Source organism: Haematobia irritans, chromosome 5, assembly GCF_050003625.1.
Source record: "Haematobia irritans isolate KBUSLIRL chromosome 5, ASM5000362v1, whole genome shotgun sequence".
In the NCBI taxonomy this organism is placed as follows: domain Eukaryota; kingdom Metazoa; phylum Arthropoda; class Insecta; order Diptera; family Muscidae; genus Haematobia; species Haematobia irritans.
The window spans coordinates 136353697-136378349 of record NC_134401.1 but is presented as its reverse complement, the minus strand read 5'-3'; the positions used below and the strand labels follow the sequence as shown (position 1 = coordinate 136378349).

General features: G+C 28.1%; 1 protein-coding gene and 2 long non-coding RNA genes across 7 annotated transcripts in view; 2 read left to right on the top strand and 1 right to left on the bottom strand.

The window, feature by feature from the left end:
- The window catches only part of shn (zinc finger protein schnurri), a 239578-nt gene that overhangs the window by 20101 nt on the left and 194824 nt on the right, over positions 1 to 24653 (bottom strand). The window contains exon 1 of one of the 5 annotated variants that reach the window (XM_075313252.1): positions 11165 to 11339. The exons of the other annotated variants lie outside the window; for them this stretch is intronic. The gene's annotated coding sequence lies outside the window, so the exon portion shown is untranslated. Of the gene's footprint in view, positions 1 to 11164; positions 11340 to 24653 lie in introns of those variants that run through there. 5 annotated transcript variants of the gene reach the window in all.
- The window catches only part of LOC142241487 (uncharacterized), a 206783-nt gene continuing 194898 nt past the window's right edge, over positions 12769 to 24653 (top strand). The window contains exon 1 of the long non-coding RNA XR_012723652.1: positions 12769 to 13993. This is a non-coding gene — a long non-coding RNA (uncharacterized LOC142241487). The remainder of the gene's footprint in view (positions 13994 to 24653) is intronic.
- On the top strand, positions 16213 to 17146 carry LOC142240986 (uncharacterized). The gene is made up of 2 exons (XR_012723450.1): positions 16213 to 16841; positions 16910 to 17146. It is a non-coding gene; the product is annotated as an uncharacterized LOC142240986 (long non-coding RNA).

The following is a 24653-nucleotide window of genomic DNA, read 5'->3' as shown; positions in this document are numbered from 1 at the left end:
GTAAATAGGGTCTGTTTACTTAATTATGCGAAATAATATGCCTGCCCAATCTTTCGTGCGAAAAATCCAGGGTTGTATAAATATGTGTCTGAAAATGCTCAAAACAAAGATTTCGCATGTATTCCGCGCTAACGTTTTTTATATAGAGTATAACAATTTTTCGTGCGAAAACGTGATCTTAGTACTAGGCTTAAGATTGCCAGTAGGTATCTCAATAGAAATTTGATCTTACATGCCGTATTTTAGAAGGGATTTCGAGAGAGAAACTTTCTCTTGCATGTCGATAAAATGGTTTACTATACTTGTCTGTAAAGCCTGATATGCTATTTAAATTTTTCCCATCATAAGCATAAGGCTAAACTCTTTGCATAAGGCAATTTTCCTCATGTGATTGTAATGCGACTAAAATGTCATACAATCGATAACATCGTTCTCATAAACTTTTAAAATCATATGCATTTCCTATGAATAAGAGAAATTTCACTGTATACCGGGCTTATGGCAGCAAAAGTAGACAATTTTTTTCTTTCAGTATACCTATAGTCATCACTTTGCATGCATGGGGTAGATATGAAATCAACTTTGAGGTTTGATATCAATTCACTGGTTTTTGGGGTTTTTTGCTAATAATATCATTATCAGTACTACTTATAATTTTTTTCTTTCTGTTGTTTCATTTTGCTGCTGAATGTGTTAAATACACATACCTACAGTTGACAATATCTCTACAAAAGTAATAATCATAAACAACAAGAACAGCAACAACAACAAAAGTCGTACATACTTGAACAACTGACGTCAGCTGCCAGCTATCGCTAGCTATTCGTCGTCGTCGTCAACTAATGCAATAAAACTGATAATTATTGAAACAAAACCACAGAGTGAGTAGTCGGGGTAAAGAAATATAAACAAAACGCCAACAACATACTACTAATAATAATAATAATAGCAATGTTTCGTAAATTATATTGTTGATAGCTTACACTAAACGCGCAAAAAAACACAAACTGTAGATGGATTGGCAAATGTGTCTTTTCGGCGACTTATAACACTGCAGCGATTACTTGACAATTAAACACCTTCACTCGATGACATCTATCTAAGGCGCATATAATCAGATGGCGATGGTGGTGGTGACAGCAACAATTGGGGAATACCTTACAACGCTTATTCAGCTAGCTGAATTGCAAAATATATTGATCAGTATGGCATTTAAAATGAATATGGGATACTGTTTTGATATATTCAGCTAGGTAAATTGTATTGAAATAATATTCAGCTTCCTTGTTATATGAGTAAGAGTATTACTCTCTTTATTTAAGATAAAATAACGTTTATTCAGCTAGCTGAATTGCAATATATTGAGCATTACGGCATTTAAAATGAATATGGAATAATGTTTTCGATATATTCAGCTGGAAAAATTTTATGGAAATAATATTCAGCTTCCTGTTATATGAGTAAGAGTATTAATCTCTTTATTTAAGATAAAATAAGGCTTATTCAGCTCGCTGAATTCCAATGTTTTGAGCATTGAGCAATTTAAAATAAATGTGGAATAAAGTTTTCATATATTCAGCTACCCGAATTGTGATGACACCAATAATTGGGGAATACCTTACAACATTTGAGCTTATAAGATAATATGACGCCAATTCAGCTGTGTGATTTTAATATTAACTGTATTTAAATAATATTCAGCTAAGTGAATTAAGGTATATTGAACATTTCGATATTAACGATGAATATTGAATAATGTTTTCATATATTCAGCTAGCTGAATTGTTATGTTGTCAACAATACCTTACAACACTTGAGCTTATAAAAAAAATATAACGCCAATTCAGCTGCGTGAATTTAAAAATAAATTAAGGGGAATTGCATTTAAGTAATATTCAGCTTTGTGAAAATTCAGTAAATGTTTAAATATCTTTGAAACGTATGTGTTATAAAGTAATATGTATTCAATAATATAAACCTAGCTGAATTCTATATATAGTAATATATAGTAATTCAGCTAGTTTTGTTTTTATATTTATAGAATTTTTATAATGTAAAATAATTAGAAAATTAATTTATAGAATTGATAGCTAGCAAAATTGCTTTTAAAACAAATTCAGCTGAGTAAATTTCCTCTTTAATGCAAAATTCACTTAGCTGAATTAAATTTAATTAAGTAATTAAAGAATGTTTCAGGAATATATAAAAAAGATATTAACACAAGATGGCTGAATAATACAAAAAACATCTCTTGTATTCAGCTAGTCGCATTATTCTATTATTATATATTTTAGGTTGATTAAATTTTATTTTAAATTCATTATTCAGCTAGCTGAATTGCATTTATTATGGTTTCAGCTGAAAGGAGTGAATTTTGAAGCAAACTTTGAATTAATTACCTTAAGTGTAATCTGTATTCGGCAAGCTCTAATGCACTTTTATTTTAATTTCAGATTGATAAATAAAAATTAGTTTAAAAATTTTCGAATTATATTCTCGTAAAACCTCAACTCAGCTAGCTGAATTGCTTTTAATATGGTTTAAATTGCAAAGTGTGAACTTGAAAGCAATATTTGAATTAAATTTATGCTGTATTCATCTAGTTCTAATGCCCTTTTATTTTAATTTTAGATGAATAAATAAAAGGTAGTTTATAAAATTGTTAATCCCTAATTCAGCTAGCTGAATTGTGTTTAAATGCATTAAAGTGAAATGTTTGGACTTTGAAGCAAATTTTGAATTAAATTTTTGCTCTAAAACTAGCTGATCTAATGCACTTTGATTATAATTATAGATGAATAAATAAATGGTAGTTTATAAAATTGTTGATTTATATTCTTAATCGCTAATTCAGCTAGCTGAATTGTGTGAAACATGTGGACTTTGAAGTAAATTTTAAATTAAATTTAATTTGTATTCAGCTGTCTCTTATGCATCTTTATTATAATTTTCGTTGGTAAAATGGAATCTTCCTTTCTAAAATGGTGGAATTATATTCTTAATCCCTAATTCATATAGCTGAATTGCATTATATATAAATAGAATTGCATGTAGGGGATTTTTAAGTAAATTCTGGATTAAATTTAATCTATATGCAGCTAGCTCAAATGAAATTTTATTATAATTTTATTTAGTCAAATGGAAAAGACGTTTACAAAATAGTTGAATTGTGGTCTTAATGTTAATTCAGCTAGCTGAATTTCATATAGAATGGATTTTCAACTGTATTGTATGGACTTTAAAAAAAAAATCTTATTCAGCTAGCTGAATTGATTTTTTAATTCATAAATTTTAAATTATAAATCTTTGATGTATATTTTTGTTATTGCAATGCATATTCAGCTAGCTGAATTGAGTTTTTATTAAGCTTTTAAATCTCTAAAATTGAAATTTTAAATCTTCGAAAATCTATTTATTCATATTTACTTTTTTTTCCTTGTGAATATTCATTTTTTTTTTTTGGTTTACCCTTTTTGGGAAACCCATATTTAATAAACCCTCAAATAGGGTTGCGATAATGTATTAGAGCGCGCAAAGTTTATTTTTTTTCATATTTTAAACTTGAACGTGTCTTGGCAACCAATTGAAATACACCCAGACCGACAGACAGCTAACTTCAGAACTTAACAAAAAAAATAAAATAAAAAAAAGTAACAAATAACGATTGTAGCAGTGTAACTGAAAACGACAATAACTTTAGCGCTATATCATCAGAATTATAGTTCCTCTATAAATATCGTCAGACAATATAACAACACCAATAACAGCAATGCAAATGCAAAGATCAAGACAACGATGACAACGACACCAAGTTGAAAATTTGCAAAAAAAAAAAAAACAATAAATAAAATAAAATTTCGTACTTATATATGCATACATATATCGATATATGTATGTCTCAGTATGTATAAACAAAACTATGAATAGACCCCCACCAGTGGCTTAATTTGAATAAATAAAAAAAAAAAAACAAACAAAAAAAAAATTTTTAATACTATAGCCATATCGAATTTAAGGTACTCTTACAACTTTTCTTAAAATTAAATTAACTTAAAATGTATGGGACCAACCTCGTTAGTACTCATAGCGAAATTTATATATCTCATATTTGCACATTTTGTTATATTTCCTTTTGCTAATCCTAAATTTACAGCAAATATGCTATTATTGAACTTAACAGAACACTGTTAAGGGCTTAACAGAGCTTTGTTACATAGTTAAAATTGATTCAAAAATTTTCACCATTTTTTTATATATTATTTAACTAAAACTTTAACCTAATCTGCCATTTAGAATTTAACAGAACTCTGTTAACCAGTTAACATGGCTGATAACATTACTAGTCGAACATTTCGATATATTACAAACGATATTTTTGTTATATTACAAAGTATATTTTTTTGCTAATCCTAAATTTACAGCAAATATGCTATTATTGAACTTAACAGAACATTGTTAAGGGCTTAGCAGAGCTCTGTTATTCAGTTAAAATTGATTCAAAAAATTCAAAGATTTTTATATATCATTTGCCTAAAACTTAAACCTAATCTCTCATTTAGAATTTAACAGAACTCTGTTAACAGGTTAACATGATTGATAACACGACCAACATTTCGTTATATTACAAACGATATTTAGTTATATTACAAAGTATATATCATTTGACTAAAACTTAAACCTAATCTCTCATTTAGCATTTAACAGGACTCTGTTAACAGGATAACATGGCTGATAACATGACCAACATTTCGTTATATTACAAACGATATTTTATTATATTACAAAGTATTTTTTTTTTTTGCTAATCCAAAATTTACAGCAAATATGCTTTTATTGAACTTAACAGAACAATGTTAAAGGCTTAACAGAGCTCTGTTTCCCACTTAAAATTGATTCAAAAAATTTCCAACCTCGTTAGTACTCATAGCGAAATTTATATAACTCATATTTGCGATTTTTGTTATATTTCCTTTTGCTAATCCTAAATTTACAGCAAATATGCTATTATTGAACTTAACAGAACACTGTTAAGGGATTAACAGAGCTCTGTTGATTCAAAAATTTTCACAATTTTTTTATATATTATTTAACTAAAACTTTAACCTAATCTCTCATTTAGAATTTAACAGAACTCTGTTAACAGGTTAACATGGCTGATAACATGACCTACATTTCGTTGTTACAAACGATATTTTGTTATATTACAAAGTATTTTTTTTTGCTAATCCAAAATTTATAGCAAATATGCTATTATTGAACTTAACAGAACAATGTTAAAGGCTTAACAGAGCTCTGTTACATAGTTAAATTTGATTCAAAAATGTTCACAATTTTTTTATATATTATTTAACTAAAACTTTAACCTAATCTGCCATTTAGAATTTAACAGAACTCTGTTAACCAGTTAACATGGCTGATAACATTACTAGTCGAACATTTCGATATACTACAAACGATATTTTGTTATATTACAAAGTTTTTTTTTGCTAATCCTAAATTTACAGCAAATATGCTATTATTGAACTTAACAGAACAATGTTAAAGGCTTAACAGAGCTCTGTTACTCAGTTAAACTTAGTTCAAAAAATTTTCAAAATTTTTTTTATATATAATTTGACTAAAACTTAACCTAATCTGATATTTACAATTTAACAGAACTCTGTTAACACGGCTGATAACATCACTAGACCAACATTTCTTTGTACTACAAACGATATTAGTCCCCATATAAATAGATCCCATTGTATGTTGCAGAGTATTCAAGAATATAAAGAAAACCAAACCTACATCCATAAATAAGTCTATGCAAACGTTGTCGTATGGCTCCCAGAAGCAGATAAGCTTGCTGACTTGACTCGAAGTGACTTAGCTTAAACTAATCGCCAGCCGCCAGTTAGCTAGCTAATAAAACACTATAATTATTCATATTCCATTCCATGCAAGCACTGTACAAATGAATAGAGCTGCAGATAGATTTTCTGCGATATTTCGTTTTTTTTTTTTGAAAATGAATTGAATTCATGTTGCCCATATAGCTTCGATGGCTGTGACGGACAGCCTGTTTGGTCTGATTGCCTTTGTTATAATCGAGTCATTTTAAATTCGCTATATATGTATATAAATAGTATTGTTATAATATATGCAAACATTATCATAAATTTTTTTATAATCTTTATTTGTCTACGAAGTCACAAATTAATAAATAAATAAAACAAGCACAGACTGGTTTGTTTAACAGCGAACACACGAGTATTTCGACGAAAATTCAGTACACAAAGTATTTTTTTTTTCGTTTTTGGTGGTTTTCTAATTCTTTCTGACAAATCGCAGAATATTTTGATTGCCATATTTTGTGTGGAATTTCTTATAGTGTTTTGCTGTTCTGTTTTTTTTTTTTTTTTTGCTTTCTTAATTTGGCACTCATTCAGAGTCAATCAGACATGAAAAATTTAGATAAGATTTATTTCAACAAAATGCCATGTATTGTCGTTGATGTTTTTACCCTCACTATGGTGTATAGTTGAAATATTATATGTTTCTTGATTTATGATACAATTTTATGATGATTAACGTTTCAGTGAAAAAAAGAAAACCATCAACACAAAACTAGTTATAAGTTTTATGATTAGCGAAAAAATATTAATGAATTTAACTTTTTTTTTGGGGGGCATTAAGTATTTTTCCATAATAAATAAATCTTATTCAGCTAGCTGAATATAGTAAATTGGCAAATTTAGTTAGCTGAATACAATAGATTCGCGATATTCAGCTAATTGAATAAAATAAATAAATATATTTTCCATAGTAAAATTTTTATTCAAATAGCTGAATATAATACAGAAGTGTAAATATAAAATATTTTTTTTTCATGAAAAGTTTTAGTCCAAAAAAAATCAAAAATCTCAACTAGCTGAATATATTTGTGAAGTGCAAATATAGCATTAAGTTTTTTCATGCTGAATTTTAATTTGTTCCGACTGCTAAATGTCAACTTTTTTATTATTTAAATTAATTGAATTTTGCATTTTTCCATAATAAAATTCTTATTCACCTAGCTGAATAAAATAAAAAAATAAATAAAATAAATTCCCAAAATTAAACTAGCGGATAATATGGAAGTGTAAATAAAAAATATTTTTATGCAAATTTTTAGACAAAACAAATGCAAAAAAAACTAGCTGAATATAATTTAAAAGTGTAAATAAAATATTATTTTTTTTAGCTAAATATTAATTCATTAATTTTTTTAATGAATTGAATTTGTATGTTTTCCTTAATAAAATTCTTAATCGGCTAGCTGAATAGAGAAAATCGGAAAATTTATTTTTAAATATAAATTATTTTTTTTAAGGAATTGACTTTAGCATTTTTCCCATAATAAAATTCTTATTCAGCTAGCGGAATAGAGTACATTGGAAAATTTTGTTAGCTGATATTCAGCTTGTTAAATAAAATAAGATCCCATTATTAAATTAGCTCAATATAATTTAAAAGTGCAAATAAAATATTAATTTTTAAGACATTGTTTTTTATTTAATTTATTTAATAAATAAATAAAATAAATTCCCAAAATTAAACTAACGGAATACAATATAGAAGTGTAAATAAAAAATATTTCTTATGCAAATTTTTAGACAAAATACATTAAAAAAACTCAACTAGCTGAATATAATTTAGAAGAGTAAATAACATTTTATTTTTTTAGCTTAATATTAATTAATTAATTTTTTTTAATGAACTGAATTTTTTCCTTAATAAAATTCTTATTCAGCCAGCGGAATAGAGTAAATTGAAAAATTTATTCATGCTGAATATAATTTAGAAGAGTAAATAAAATGTTATTTTTTTTAATGGATTGAATTTTGTATTTTTTCTTTAGCAACATTCTTATTCAGCTGGTGGAATAGAGTAAATTGGAAAATTTAGTTAGTAGAATGGATTCGATATTCAGATTGTTAAATAAAATAAGTTGCCAAAATTATACTAGCTAAATATTATTTAAAAGTGTAAATAAAATATTATTTCTTCAGCTATTGTTTTTTAATTTTTTTAAATAAATAAATAAAATAAATTAAATACAAAAATACAAAATTAAATACAAAAAAACTCAATTAGCTGAATTTAATTTAGAAGTGTAAATAATATATATTTTTTTAGCTAAATATTAATTTATAAATTTTTTTTAATGAATTGAATTTTGTACTTTTTCCTTAATAAAATTCTTATTTAGCCAGCGGAATAGAGTAAATTGGAAAATTTATTCATGCTGATTTTTTAATATAATAAATTAAAAAAAGCTCAATTAAATTAATTTATTTATTATTATTTTATTATTTTCCCATAATAAAATTCTTATTCAGCTAGCTGAATAGAGTAAATTGGAAAATTTTGTTAGCTGAATAGATTCAATATTCAAGTACTCAAAATTTAACTAGATATATAAAATTTAAAATTATAAATAAAATATAAATTTTTCAGCCATTGTTTTTTTTTATTTTAATTTTTTTAATAAATAAATAAATTCCCAAAACTTAACTAGCTGAATATAATTTTGAAGTGTAAATATAATGTTACTTGTTCCATGTAGATTTTTAATTTTTTTCCGCTAGATAAATGTACATTTTTTTATTAATTATTTAAATGAATTTGATTTAGTATTTTTCCATAATAAAATTCTTATTCAGCTAGCTAAATAAAATAAAATGGAAAGCTTAGTTAGCTTAATAGATTCGATATTCAGCTTGTAAAATAAAATAAGTCCCCAAAACTAGACTAGTTAACTATAATTTAAAAGTGTAAATAAAATATATTTTTTATTTTTTTTTAATAAATAAATAAATAAATTCGCAAAACTCAATTAGCTGAATACAATTTATTATTTATTTATAAAAAATAATTTGCATTCATATTTTTGCATTTTTTGTCTAGTATAATTAAATATCAATTTTTATTATAAATTTTATTTATTTATTATCTAGCTAAACATATCAAATTAGGAAATTAAGTTCGCTAAATACAATATATTCGACATTCAGCTTGGTAAATACAACAAAAATCTCAAAATTCCACTAAATGAATATTATTTAGAAGTGTAAATAAAATAATAAATTTTCGATGCAGATTTTTACAAATAGAGTAAATTGGGAAATTTAGTTAGTTGAATACAATAAATTCTATAATGAGGTAGCTTCATAGAGATAGCTCAATCGCGTTTTAGTAAAAATTTATAAGAATTTCCAAACAGTTTCAAAACAAACAACAACTTCAAAGTCCATACTCAATAATGTAGGGTATTTAATTTTTAGAAATTATTGGCGTCACAAAATGTATTGACGTAGTGTCATTTCTAATACCTTTTGAAAAAAAAAATCAACTTGAAAGTGTAACAATGCACTTTGGCGGCACACAAAGAATGAACTTTTAAAGAAAATCCATATTAAGTCAATGAAATTGTCTTGGGTTTTGTTACTCGTATGACAGTGTGCATGTGAATGAGTTTGTGTATAAATTAATTTGTATTTATGTATTTAATTATTGTATATACATATTTATAATAATAACAATACAGATCAAAGTACAAAAGTACAATAGCGCTTAAATCACAGATCACATATTGTTGTCATCGTTGTTTGCACAGTGGCTGGAAAACGATTTTTACATTTATTTTTTTTCAAAGAAAATTTTAGAAAATCAATGTTTGCATTTTGGAAAAATTTGAATCTGTTTCGCACTAATAACAATATTTTTGGTTACGAAATTCTATGAGGAGTTTTTATGAACATTCTCTTATTTCATATTCATTATCTCTCTCATTTTTATCCATCATTTCTCTTCGTTCTCTTTGCATAAAGAACACATGGAAAATTATCGGCATAATAAACTTACTTTCATCCACTTAAACTATTAGTTTTATTTTATTCTTATTATTCTTGCCTTCATTTATCAAACTTTTTACCAATATAAAGTCTATATAAAACCACTGTGTTTCATTGTTTTTGCATTGGTTTCATTTAATTCTTCATCGCCTTCCTCAAGATAGCACAACGAACTTTTGCTGAATGGGCTTATGGTGATGTGTTATCACAGTTTATTACGATGAAATGTAAACATTTATTTACACTCTTCGTAAATCCAAGAACAATTAACATACCCAGTAGCCGTTTGTGATATTGAACACAAGCGAATCATAAATTAATTAATGATTGTATTGAACAAAGTATTTGAAGGGGTTTGTATTGATAATCAATTACAATGTAACAGCTGGTTAAAATTGTCACTATGAAACATTTAAATGTTAATATGGAGATTAAAACAAAGAGAGAGAGAATCAACATAACGGTCTACAAAAATATCTCTGTCATAGCCACCTCTTGTTTTAATACACCTTTATACCCATACAATTTCCCACATACATATATACTTATATGTAAAATCTCCCACTCTCCCACTCTTTTAAATATACACTAGGCTCTTCATGGTGAGACCTTTGTTTACATTGACTGTAGTGTTTTGATGCCTATAAAAATCCGTAAATTACACCTGTTCTAGTGATGAGTTAAGAGGAGGGTGGTATGTAAGCTTCACATAATACAGCACACATAGCATAGCAATTTAATTTACAACCTGTTTTTTGCAGAGCAGTATAACACCAACGATAATACAACAGTAATACCCACAAACAAACCGGCATCAATCGCTAGCTTTGGTTTATTAATAAAAAATATATTACCAGAAAACACATTACAAAAATAAAGAAAAAAATAATAACAATATGTGAAAAAGTGACACAATATGACAAACAGGCTCCTGAATGGAATACGTCATCCTTTGTATGGTGCAAAAAAAAAAAGACACTAAACACAAACACGCGCGGCAAAATTAAATAGAACCGGTTCGGTTATTTTCTTATTCATTTAGGTTTATTGATGCTGAATAGATTTGTGAATAGTTTTATTTATAGCAAACTAATTATTTTAATCAACAAAATTTTAGTAGATTTTAATGATTAACTTTACACTCACATTTTTAACTGACATTGATAATAAACATATTTTGTTTATAAATTATTAAACATAAATCATCATCGAAATAAATATATACTGGAATTGTGCATTGATAATAGGCCGATCTAATCAATTCAATTATGTTTGTATTACACACTCACATCACATCATTCAGGAAGAAAAGCAACAGCGCGAATATTAAAAAATAATAATAATAACAAGAACACGGAATCTCCGTTCCAAGAAAAAAATTGCGAGCTCGAGCGAACAAGCGAAACGGCAAAATACAACATATGACTTCACATGCGAATGAAACACGACTAGACGACGTACCAAAGAAATTCATTCAATTTCCAAGTAAATTCACACAAATGGTTGGACAGACAATCAGACATACTACACACACACATCCATATATAAATATACAAACACACACACACCACAGAAGAGAACACACAAAAACCATTGGCAGTTGTAGCAACAACAACAACAATATAATAAAAGTGCCAACCACGGCAAGTTAAGGCAACTTGTTGTTGTTTTTGTTGCAGCCCCAGTGGGTATTGGGGTCTCTTCTATGGATTGTTGTCATTTTGTTGCTGCTACGTCGCAGTCGTGCGCGAGCCCCCTTGTAATACACACGTTTTGTGAGAGAGGCAAGATGAACAACAATCAAATTGATAAGGTGCGGGAGGGGGGAACACCCAACAACTAAAAACCAAATGCAAAATGAATAATAACAAAAAGGAAATGACGACAACGACAATACCAAAGTAGAAGACCAACAACAAACAGAAAAACAAAGTAAAAACAAAACTAAAAATAAAATATTTGCACGAATTTTTCATTAGTTGACGAATTAACAAACGAACGCATTGGTTGGTCGTATAGACTAAACGACCGTCAATCATCACTGACATTACATACAGAGTGTGTGTGTGAGTGTGTTTGGATTGTGTGAGGTTATATGCAATAGAGTGTGTACAGTGGATTTTTAATATAGTCGTCTATTTGAGTGATAGAAAGAGAAACGGTGGACGTTGACACCCTACCAACCAAGCAACGAGCCAACACCACCATAATATACTTATGATGATGAGTTTTATAGAAATACGAGTTTGGAGGATAAGTATGTGCTTACAGATATTAATCAGTAGCTCTAGTAATGTGATGTAGTGCAAAAACAAAAGAAATGATGTGTGCTGGAATGTTGGATGTCAACGAGTTCTTACGTTGTATATTGGACTAGTCGGGGGCGTGTGGTATAATATTTAGTTAGAGAATAAACGAATCTATCCAATGCTACTTGGAAATTTATATTAAAATATGGGAGGTTTTTCACTTTCCGGAAGAAAATTGATACAATTATTTTTGTATTAAGATATAAATGTTTTCTTTTTCTATTCGTGTTTTCGTATATTGAAGAAACAATATAGTAAAATTTATGACAATGAGCTTTTGTGTGCGAAATTAGTTAAAATTGATTACTTCATTAAGGTGAGTATTAAGTTCGAGTTTAGCCGCTAAAGTCGCATTTTTTCAACATTACTTTTTCTCTAATAATACGTTTTAAGGAATATAAACTTTGTTAAAAGATGCTTAGGGCTATTCCCCATCTAGTTATAATAAAATTTGAAACAAAAAGGTATAGTTTTATGCAGTTTTCACCGATTTAATTTTGATTTTTGCAGCTAAACTTAATACCGACCCCTTTTTTCGTTTTATTACTTAAATAATAATTTGGAATATTTATTGTTGTGCTTTCTTTTCTTGTTAACCTTTAGTGTTTTTAATCTTATCTACGAAAAAAGTATAAAAAACGATCATATAATTTCACCTTACTCTAATTCCAGAGCAACAGCACAAATCGATAACAAATACCTTCACCTTAACCTTAAATGATGTGTTTGTGTTACAACGTCATGAACGAACCCATTATACCAGCCACTCACAACAATAACAAGACTAATATCAATATACTCTAATATACAGTCTCTCTCTTCTTTCACTAGCTCGCGCGCGCTCTTTATTAAATGAAAACAAAATTATTATAAATATATAGTCGTATTATAGCTTATAAAGCAGCAAAGAAAACACAAATAAAAACAACAAACAAAGCTCCCATACCCATTTCAAGTAAAAGAAAAAAAAATTACAAAGAATTTAAAAACCCAGTAGTTTCATTATCACGCTCGCCTCCCCCCATCTATACAAAAACAAAACGATGGGTATACTCATCACTAGCAAAAACACGAATACAACAACAATAATAAAAAAAACTTATTAAAAAGAGCCAAAGCCACCACAGTCTATGGTGGTATAATCAAAACAAGTGTCGTTGGTTATGTGGATTACGTACGTTTTCATTGTTGCTGTTAGCTGTGCGCTAGTTGCTTCCCCACACTTTCACACAACGCGAGGAAGGCATTCCCCCAAAAACAATACGTAAACTGTGTTATGTTAGTGGTGGGGCAAATGAATACACATACATATCTACACAGGCTACGAAATGCGGTCGTCGAGACAGACGAAAGACGTCGTCGTCGTCGACGTGTTGTCGTATTAAAAAATGAATACCCAAATAAAAAAACGTACCATATATTAAAAAGCAAAATACCACAAATTTCGCACTTACTCATGGACTCCATCCAGCCAAATCGTTTGGCAGGGAGACAAGCGAACAAAACAAAAACGAATAATAATACGGCACAAGCAGCTACAAAACAATCTCAGGCAAAAATACAAAAAACAAAGTCAAAGCAAATCCAACGAAAATGAGCCAATAAGAATGACAACAACAACAACCACAACGCACCATTTGATAGACGACGTTATAACACCAGACCCCAACAACCATACAAGACGAAATAAAAAAAGCTGACTAACAAATTAAATGGTTGAAGGTTTGGGGAGCACCATTCTAAACGATCACTTATTGCACAGTGTTGACTAAAAGTGTTCATACAGATTATATGAAAAACCAAAAACAGGTAAGTTTAAGCGAAATTAATTTTTTAATGAAAAGAAATTCAACGACACAGATGAATTTTATTTTTTTATTTCAATTGAATTAATTGTATCAAATGATTTTGGTCATTGAAGCATGAGCGTATCTAGAAATTTTTTAGCTAAGAGGGACTATAACACCTCTATCCAGAATACCGTAACAATAAACAATGTAAAATCGTAAATAGGGGTTTAGGTCTTTTTATGGAGGTTTTTAAGTCCTTTTATGTATTGAAGCTAAACAATATTTATTTTTTTACTTACCAAACAGGGTAAAAATAATAATTTTCATAAACTTTTAACTTACCTGTAAAGAAGAGAAAAAATATTGAAATTAGTTCATAAGTTTGTACAATTGGTTTAGCATAGACAAAATTTTATGGTTTTAAAAATTCTTAAAATGTTAATAAACCTGAGGAAAAGCAATTCAAATAATTAAAAATAGCGCAAATAACGTAAGTTGTTGTTATCGATTGTTTTCTCTAAAAAAAATACAAGATTAAACTGTGTTACCGGCATACAAAATAATGCCCTGCTTATAGCCAAATAACAACATCTAATTAAATTGCTGAGAAACTGTTGTTATCGACAGTTTAAATTTGTTCGCCACTAGAAAATACATATAAACTGTATTATCGGTGATTTAAATGAAGGAGCATACTGAGCTGTTTAAATTTGTTTGCTATAAGAAATACAAATAAAAACTGCATTGTCGGCACTTTAAATAAAGGTACATATCGGGCTTTATGAAAGAACATTTTAAGCAATCCATAAAAAATACTTCAGAAATTTTTGCTAATTGAAATAGTCAGACACTTCTGATGAGGTAGCATATTCAGAGTTTTAATAGTGTAAAAGTGCAAATAGTTACTACAATCACTGTACATCGGCATAAGTTAGCCGAAAGACTAAACAAAGGCATGATTAAAGTAAATAACCTACAGTTAGAATACAATTTAAAGACAGACCAAGTTAAAACAACAACAAAAACAATCACATCGCCGCCATAAAAGAATAGGGACACATAAAAATCGACATACGACAACGGCACGAAGCCAACAACCGGGTCGACGAAGTTAACAGCAGCAACAGTTGTATCGGCGATTCCGTCAAAAGCATAACATGAACCACCCAGCCATTTATTACTTTACTCTCTCACCCCCACTGACTCACATCATAAGCAATACATGCCTACACTTTAAGTTAACAGTAGAGAGAGAGAGAGAGAGTAAACTATGAACAGTGTACACAATAAGTATGAACTATTGAGAAAAACACTATAATGAAAAAATGTAGCAAATCATTGATAATAATACAATGCCTCCAGCACCATCATCCCAATAATTCAACAGGCAGCCCATTAAACACATCATCCTATAGAGGAAGGCAGGCAAATCCCTATAAATATTGTATATAAGACCATCTGATATGACAACAATACTGTGAAAATTTATAGCTGAATAAGTATTTATGAGTATGTGTACAATCATTCAGCCCAAGATACCAACGTATGTACATACATGTGGATGTATACATGGGCCTTTTGTAAGTTTAAGCAATCATGAGCTGTTTAAACTGAGGGGGGCGAAAAATAAACAAACCGAGTTTCAAAGCAAAGAAATATAAACTTACTCAGGGTGTCCGGTCATATAAAAATGATAAAGTCGTCACACAGTGGTTGCAACAAGACAATTTTCTTTGAAGTATATACACAAATAAGTTTTGATGAATACAAAAATATGCCACTAATATTTTTCAAATTAAAGTTTTAATTGAATTTTATATCAATAATCAATCACAATAACTAATTGTATCAATTCATTTTTTTTATTGATGTTGGTATGTGATAATATCATTTCTGTGATTGAAGAAATTGCAAATGGAAATTAATTGAAGCCATAATTCTGGGTTTGATGACAAAAACAATTTTTTTCTGTAGATTATTAAAATTTTATGGTACTGTTACTATGGATTTTCTTTAAAAATTTATAATTTGTTGAATCAACATTTTCTAAATATTAATTTTAGTCACCAAAATCGTTTGTATCGTTAAAGAAGAAAAATTATTTATTTATAATAATTTTTTTACTATTACTTCATTACAAAGAAAGTTATTTTTTTGCAATTTTCTATTTACAATTCAAGTTAAATCGGTTTAAAAATGGCCTTTCATTCACATTTTTTATGAATACAATATAATAGACATTCGATCAATTTGCAACCACTGTATCTAGTAGTTTGTCTTTTTACGTTGTTCGTGTTCTTTTAGCTGCTGCGTCATATGTGTGAACAAGAAGAAGAGGAAGCATCAGTAGAAAAAAAAGTAACACCACATCGGTTAGACCATCAATTTTATAAACCAACAACAACAACAACAACTTTGTTTTGCTATTGTTGTTCTTCTTGTTATCTTGGTCGTATTTAAGATTTGCGCGGTTGTAGCTGTTCTTTTCTGTTGTACTATTTAAAGTGCTGCTGCCCCACACTAGCAGTGGGGAGAGATATTGGTCTGGTATACGATGACTGTTGCTATAGGTATATAACTATATACTCATGCTCTTGCATGAGTTCATGATAAAACACCGGTTGCGGTGAGTCGGTATAGGGTGAGAGATGTGGTTGGGAGTTGGTGTTGGGTATTCGTTATTTTTCTTTGGAGGGGGAAATGGGGTTCATTGATAGTCTAGTGTTTTCTTGAGAGGGAGAGAAACCAGAAACGTTGACAAAAAAACATGCAATCAAGATTGTATAGTTGTATATATTCAAGCGTGTATCATCCTAACGTCCACCGTGTCAATTCTTTGGAAGTGAGGAAACCCTCAACTTCATAAGGTAATGTGAACACCAATAACAAACACACATATTAACTTATTTGTTTTTCTTTTGTACATTTACACTAGTGACTACATTTGGATATCTTTGTCGCTGTGCATTTTTGGTTGATGATTGAGGTATGACTGGCTGTGGGACTAGTGTTCGATCGATTGGATACTATGGGTCTTGTGAATTATATTTGCATTATTTCCTTTAATTTATATATTTAAAGAATGAGCAGATGTTTTTATTTTCTAATTGGTGAAGAGATTGCCCTCATTCTAGTTTAAAATTAGAAACAAATACAATACTAAAATATCTAATTTGTCAATTTGCTTTTTTTCTGGCACAAGTTCAACCTTAAGGTGCAGAGTGAATATTTTGTTTTATTTTTGATTTTTTTTAAACTAAATTAAATGAATTACCAAACCGAAAATAATACAATTCTATCAAATTTTCTAAATTGTAAGTCTAATAAAATGTTTACGAATTGAATTATTCAAATGTAACAGAAAACAAAAGTCTCGCAAATTGCACAAACTCTGGCGATTTAAATTGTCTCTATGCATTTTAAACAGGCAACAAAAGGGGTTCTTTGATCGCATGCAATAAATTAAAAAAAAAAAAATAGATAAACACTAGGAACATAACTCAACATTATTAAGTTAAAGTAAATCAATCAAAAGATCAACGGAAATACTGTGGCAACTACGTAACTATGTACACCATCAATGGTGAAGGAGTCACTGTTGCAAGTAGGGGGGAGTTAGGAGGAAAACATGAGTTTAAATGTGTGTTAAACACATTTGCAGAATAACGTGAACGAAGTACTTAATTGATAAATGTATAATCAGATAAATTTGTTTATAAAAATATGTACTACTACTAATTTGTAATAATTACAACTTGCTTTCCAAAATTAACAACTTTTCTTTGAAAAATGTACAAACAGAGTTCGTTGTGGGCTGATAATGAAGAGATTACTGGGTGTTACTAAAGATAAACCTATGGCTTGTGTATGTTGAGTGGTAAGAACGCTGTAATGTTATAATACTATAAGCTGTTATATTAGCAAACCAAGAGACTATTGATGTAATGTTAGAATGTTATAAACTGTAATGTTATAATGCTATAAGTTGTTATATAGCAGACCAACAGACTCAAGATCAAATTTAGTACAATACCACAGGTGGTGATTTTTTCTTTTATCAATGAGTTCTCTCAGACTCAATGTTAAGTACAATGGTGAAGAGCTCCCTTCGTAGAGTAGAGAAAGAAAAGAACGAACGACTCCGGTTTTGTTAAGGCATTTATCTATGGGTATGATTACAGACCAATTCGAAATTTGTGAAAATTAGAATTTGTTTGCAAAGTTTCATCTTTAAATCAATTTTGTTAAGGACAAATTACACAAAACAGTAAACTATACTTTACAAACTCTCAAAGCGCGAAACCATTATGATGAAGTCTTTGATATTACAGAAATTTCATACATTTGTTTTTGTTGAGACCATTTTATAGGTAAGCAAAGCTACCTTAAAGATAATTTTTATAAAATTGAGAAAATTAATCAAACGAGATTGAAATGTTTGTAAGAAAGATTTGTGTAAATATTTTTTTTTGTTTTGTCCCCACAATCATTAAATTTGTGGTATGATAATGAGCACCAAAAAAAGGGTCGAAATTTTTTAAAACAAATTAAATGTAATTATAGTGTTTCTTTTATTTTTTAGTTTATTTTATATGTGTACTGTATGTCTATGTCAATTTACAATAGAATTATACCACTTTAGTATTTGAGAAATTTTCTATGGTAATAATTTATAGACCTCATACTGTTGTATGAATGACGACTCTAAACTCGTGCAAAAAAATCTAACAATAACGACAACAACAACTAATTTCCCAATGCATGTTTGCACATTTAAATATGGTTAACACATTTCATCACTTGGCGACAGAGGTTTTTCTACACACATGATCATCTTTTGGGAGACAATTCAACTCATGGTGAATGATGAGTGAAGTGTGGTGTGGTGGGATGGGGAGATATGAGTTTGCTATAAATCCTGCTTCCTACTCCTACCTTCATAGAGTTGAGAGCAAATGAAATCAGTTTGTGTTTGCCTTCAAATGCCGAATGTGGTGTTAATCATATAATAATAATTAATGCTAATAAAACAACGAATTTAAAGATTAAAGTGCATATTTTTTAATGGATAAATCATGAATAAGTGTTAGTGTAAAAAAAAAAAGACATAAAAACACAAAAATAATTTGTACGGTTCCCTGAAGTAGTAAGTATTAAAAAGCCTATATATATTAGCTAGTGATGAGACCCTTCTAAATAGAAATTTATAAAATTGAAATTTTATCAAATTCCTTAATCCATAATAAATTTATTTGTTTTCATTATTAAAACATATCAATGACATATTACCAACTGAATGCCAACGTATTCTATGCTTTAAACGTTGTCCGTGTAGTCAAATGATGATCAAATCGTCAGTACACTGTGTATTTACATTTGTTAGCTGGCAGTTGTTGTTGTTGTTGGTGCTTTTTCGTTTGCTTAGTTAAGCTTATATACACACGTCTGTTTGTCATTTAGGGGAATGCCTCTGCTCACTGTCAACAACAACGAAACGAAAAGCATAGTCTTTGTGGGCTTCCACTTACCCCCCCATCCACCACCCACCATTTACACAAAAACACTCTTGCTCATCTATACGTGGTCTCGTGTTGTTGTTGTTGTTGTTTTTTTTTTGTTTTCATCATTTTACCGCGAGCGCTCTCATACTAAAAATGTGTTTTGGTGTCGCCAGCCTGTCGGGTTTTGTCAAGTGCATGATATGTAAGTATTAACATTGGTATTCGTTTCATTTCGAGTTCTTGTTGTTGCTGTGTGTGGTGATGCGGTTTGGCTTGGGTGGTATATTAAAGATATCATACATATTTCGTGTTGATGATGATGATGTTGTAAAATAAAATTTAAAAAAAAAACACCAACAACAACAACAACAAAATACGAAAAACAATAAGCAACGTTTAATGTTAACAACAAGAATTTTTAGGTCAAAATTGCATAATAAAATTGTGTATGTGTGTGTGTTTACTTGATGAAAACGAAATGGTCATGGTGTGTAAACCACAGTTATTCATTCATTTAAGCCTATATATGAAAATGTACGAATGTTAATGATTGTGGCCCATAGTGACGTCGTTGGGGTTACAATAAATGGAAAAAAATGAGTCGAGAAGCATATAAAGGGTCAATCTCTCTGTACGTTACAACTAATTAATGACGTTTGTTTATCTTTTATGTAACCTTGAAATATGACAGATAGAGGCAAAAATTAATGAAAATAGAATACAATTATAAAAAATGGGAATTTTTAATATAAAAACAAATGATTGCAAGTAATGAAAGAAATTATAAAAAATGGGAATTTTTAATATAAAAACAAATGATTGCAAGTAATGAAAGAAACCCAATTTTTCGTTATTTTAAATACAACACTAAATGTAAGTTTAATTTAATTAATTTATTTACTTAATTTAATTTAGTTGATTTATTTTTACAAAATTTAAATTAAAATGATATTAAATTCAGATAAATAAAATTAATGTGAATCACTCAAATCAAGTTAACTTATACTAAAATAATTTAAATTAAAATTAAATTGATTGAAGGAAATTACAATAAACTATATGTATATATTTTTTAAATTTTAAATACAAAACTAAATGTACGTTTAATTGTATTAATTTATTTAAACTAAATTTAAATTAAATTGTCGTGATATAAAAATCAGAAAAAATAATTAAATTTAAATGTATAATTAAATGAATTATTTAAATAGAAAAGAAAAGTTAAGCTGTACTTAAATAAATTAAAATGAAGTGAAAATTATATTAATTAAAGGAAATTAAAATAAACTAAATGCAACAATGTTTTTAAGCGTACACAAAAAAAATATCACGAAAATTTTACCAATTCAACCAATTTTGTAATTGATACAAAAAACAATCACAAAAATTTGTTATATCAATTAACTTTTTAATTGAATAAAATTTTCAATTTTAATTGACTTTTCTGTGATTGAAGACATTTTAATTAAAAATTAATTGGATCAATTAATTTCGTGATTGAGGACAAAATATATTTTTTTTTGTGTGTACAGTAGGTAACGGATATCAGCACATCTCATATAAGAAAAATATGTATATAAGAAAGTTAATAAAAAAAACACCATACATGCAATGAAGAAACAAAAAGTGTGTATTATTCCTACTGTAGCAAGTAAAAAAAATGAGATACATAAAATTTACCCTGAAAGTATAAATGCGATAATCCAAAATATGTTTCAAGAGCCTATTGTTACATTTTCTCAGAGAATATGGAACAATTTTGTCCCAAAAATATTGTTTTCTCGCCAAACCTAACATATTTGCGGAAATCAGATACATTGTTTCAATTAAAGTAACATATTTGCGACGAACATGTTACATGTTCTTCCAGAGAAAGTAAAATTATACTCTTGAAACCTGTTTGGCGTGAAGGTAAAATAAATAAAATTAACATAAAATTAAGTTAATTAAGACAAACTAAATTAAACTGTATTGTATTGAAATATAACAAATATAAGAATTAATTCAATTGAATTAAATTAATTTAATTCAACTAAAATAAAATTAAACTTAAAATAAATCATTTTATATTACAAAAATATAAATTAAATTTAACAATCTGGGGAGACAATTAAGCTATACCACATCAAAGAGATTTTCTATTTAAATTAATGTCAATAATAATTTTTTATTTATTAAATTTTACTATATTCTTTGAATAATAAAAATTCATAAAATATATTCAGCCCACATTTTTTTTCTTAGGAATGAAATAATTTTTCCCAATTTATATACCATTCGCAAGAAAATAATAATTTTCAGAAAATTATTGTTATTTTATAGGTATTTTTTTATATATAAATATATATTGTCGTGGTCGAATATATCTACAAAAGAATCTCAGCATGAATAAATCTCGACAGGAAATTCCCAACAAATGACGTCAAATATAAACATTTAGCTGATGATTTTCTTACAACCAAACAGCGAAGAAAAATACAATTTTTCACAAAAAATCACATTTCTTTATATCAAGAAGAAAAACAAACGCAAAATCCCCCAAAATACTGAATTTTTAAGATATTCATAATTTATGAATATACTAAAGTTTATCCGGTTTTACCTCCCCTCCAACTAATAGCCATTCAAAAACCATCTAAGAAAAATTTACACAAGCCCAGGGCAAAAAAAAAAACATTTTCACAGCAAGCCAAATGATCGTGTTCATTTAAAAGAAAATTAATGTGAAATATTTCTCAAAAAGCCAAAACAAAAATCTACGTCAAATATTTCACGATTTGTTTTTTTATTTTGGTTTGTTTGGTATTTTCCACAGTCGGCTCGTTGTGCCCCTCGTTTGTCTAAAAATAATTTAGCACATTTTTTTCGTAAATGTGAAAATTTTGAAAATTAAGCAAATAGAAATGAAAACTTTTGAAATTCTCTATGTGGGAGGTAAAAATAATGAATACTTTTTGTATTCGCTTTATTGGACATAAACAAATACTAGATATGTCTGAAAACAGCACATATAGACGATTATAGTATTAGAAGATTTGCCGAATAACACGTAGGAGGACGCGTTGATCTCCAATGGTTCTTGGCAAAAATTAAAAATATTTCACAATTTCAAAGGTGAATAAATATGCGATGTTTTGGAAAATTTTTGCAAATTTGTAAAATCAAAGGAAAACAAAATAAATTTTAGAAGAAATATTTCGTATATGAAAAATGATTACAGTGTCGAGGTCCCCATCGAGGAATTTATTGTTAATACTAATTATTTAATTTTTTTTTTCTTCAAAAATTTATTTATCATGTTTACCTATTTTATTTAATTTTTAAGACGACTTTATTTTATCATGTAAATAAAATTAATTCAATTTAATCTAGATAAATATATCTAAGGCGAGAAGTTAACCTTGCCCATTGTTTTACAGATAACACATTCATTACATATGGATACTGTAAAATCTCACAGCCATATGATCACCATAGATATATGTGAGTGTATGTTATTCGTGTGCGTGCGTTCATATAAATCTCCTCATTTAAAAAAGGGGTATTCCTCATATTTTGGCATTATGTTTTATTTGTAACAACGTCATATCTACTCCTCCATTCCATGCCTCGAAAACATGTTTTATATGCCCACGCTCATATTTACGTAGCATTAAATTTTGTATGGATTTGATTTCAATAACAGCTGCTGTTGCTCTTGCCGTTGACGTTGCTATACATGCATGTGATGGTTATTCACCTAAGTTTGTAGGCTTTTATTAAACAAGCCCTCGGGCCATGCAACAGTCAGCCAACTCACCTCTATCTCTCTCTCTCTCATTATCCATGTCTAGTTAACATTTGTGATCTATGTGTAATAAGTAGGAGTCACATACCACAGTTAAGCATTAAAGAAAAGTATTTGTTGAGGTAAATTATTAATCCTTATCAAATTTCTGAAATGGCATCCCTAATATTAATATACTGCATAAAATAAAGTTTGTTGCCGTCATTTTTTTTTGCAAAACAAAAAATTAAATCCAGTTTATTTGTTTTTTTTTTTTTCGCCGACATGTCTTGGTTATGGGTTAGGCATACCAGTCGTTGGCGACTGGCTGGTTGGTTAATCATGCCATAGCAGAAAAAACATCGTACATCACAATAACGTCTTTAAGTCTATATAGAGCTTAACATACCTTCATACTTATAAATATATACATACATATTTATAAACTAAAAAAAATACGTAAATATATTCATAAATTGATTTGACCCCCTACTGCGTCATATTTACGATTTCTATTCATGAGTGTATGTGTGTTTCACCATGCAATTCTCTCTCCTTCTGTCAGATTTGTTTATTTTTTCGAACTTTTTTTTTTAATTCTTCAGAAATTTTACATTTTTCTTAGTAATTAAGTCTCATTTTAATATTTGTGTTATATTGTAAACTATGGTCAGAGAGAAAAATACTTATTGAGACAATTCCCAGAGTATGAACCAATTTCGAATGAAATGTGTGGGCAAATTAACTGTGCAAAATGTTGTGGAGCAATGCATCGTCATATCTTCAAGTGGTTATTGTCATTTAATTGGAATTTGATTCAATAAATTAAATAATTTTATTGTATAAATTTCGTGGAAACAATTTAAAAAGCCTCATCACTAATTTTAGTATGAGAAAATGCATTTCATTATATAAGAGAACGACGTTTTATTTTTATAGAAAATTTTGTCAAAATTTGATTTCTGTAGGAAATTTTGTAAAAATTTTATTTTTATGATTTTTTTTTTTGCAAAAAGAACAATTTATTTCTTTAAAAAATTTAGTCAACATTTTTATTTTCAGATGAAATTTAGCAAATTTTTGCAAAATTTTATTTCTATAGAAAATTTTTTGGAAATGTTTTTTACTATAGAAAATTTTTGGAAAATGTTATTTGTATAGAAAATTTTTGTCAAAATGTTATTTCTATAGAAAATTTTTGTATCATTTCTTTTTATTTTTATAGACAAATTTTCAAAATTTTATTTTTAAAGAATTTGGTTTTGGGTAAAAATTTTATTCTTATAAAAAATTTTATTTTTATAGAAAACTTCTATAAAATTTTTGGTTAATTTTTTCTATAGAAAATTTTCTCAACATTTTATTTCTATAGAATTTGGTTTTGGGTAAAAATTTTATTTCTATAAAAAATT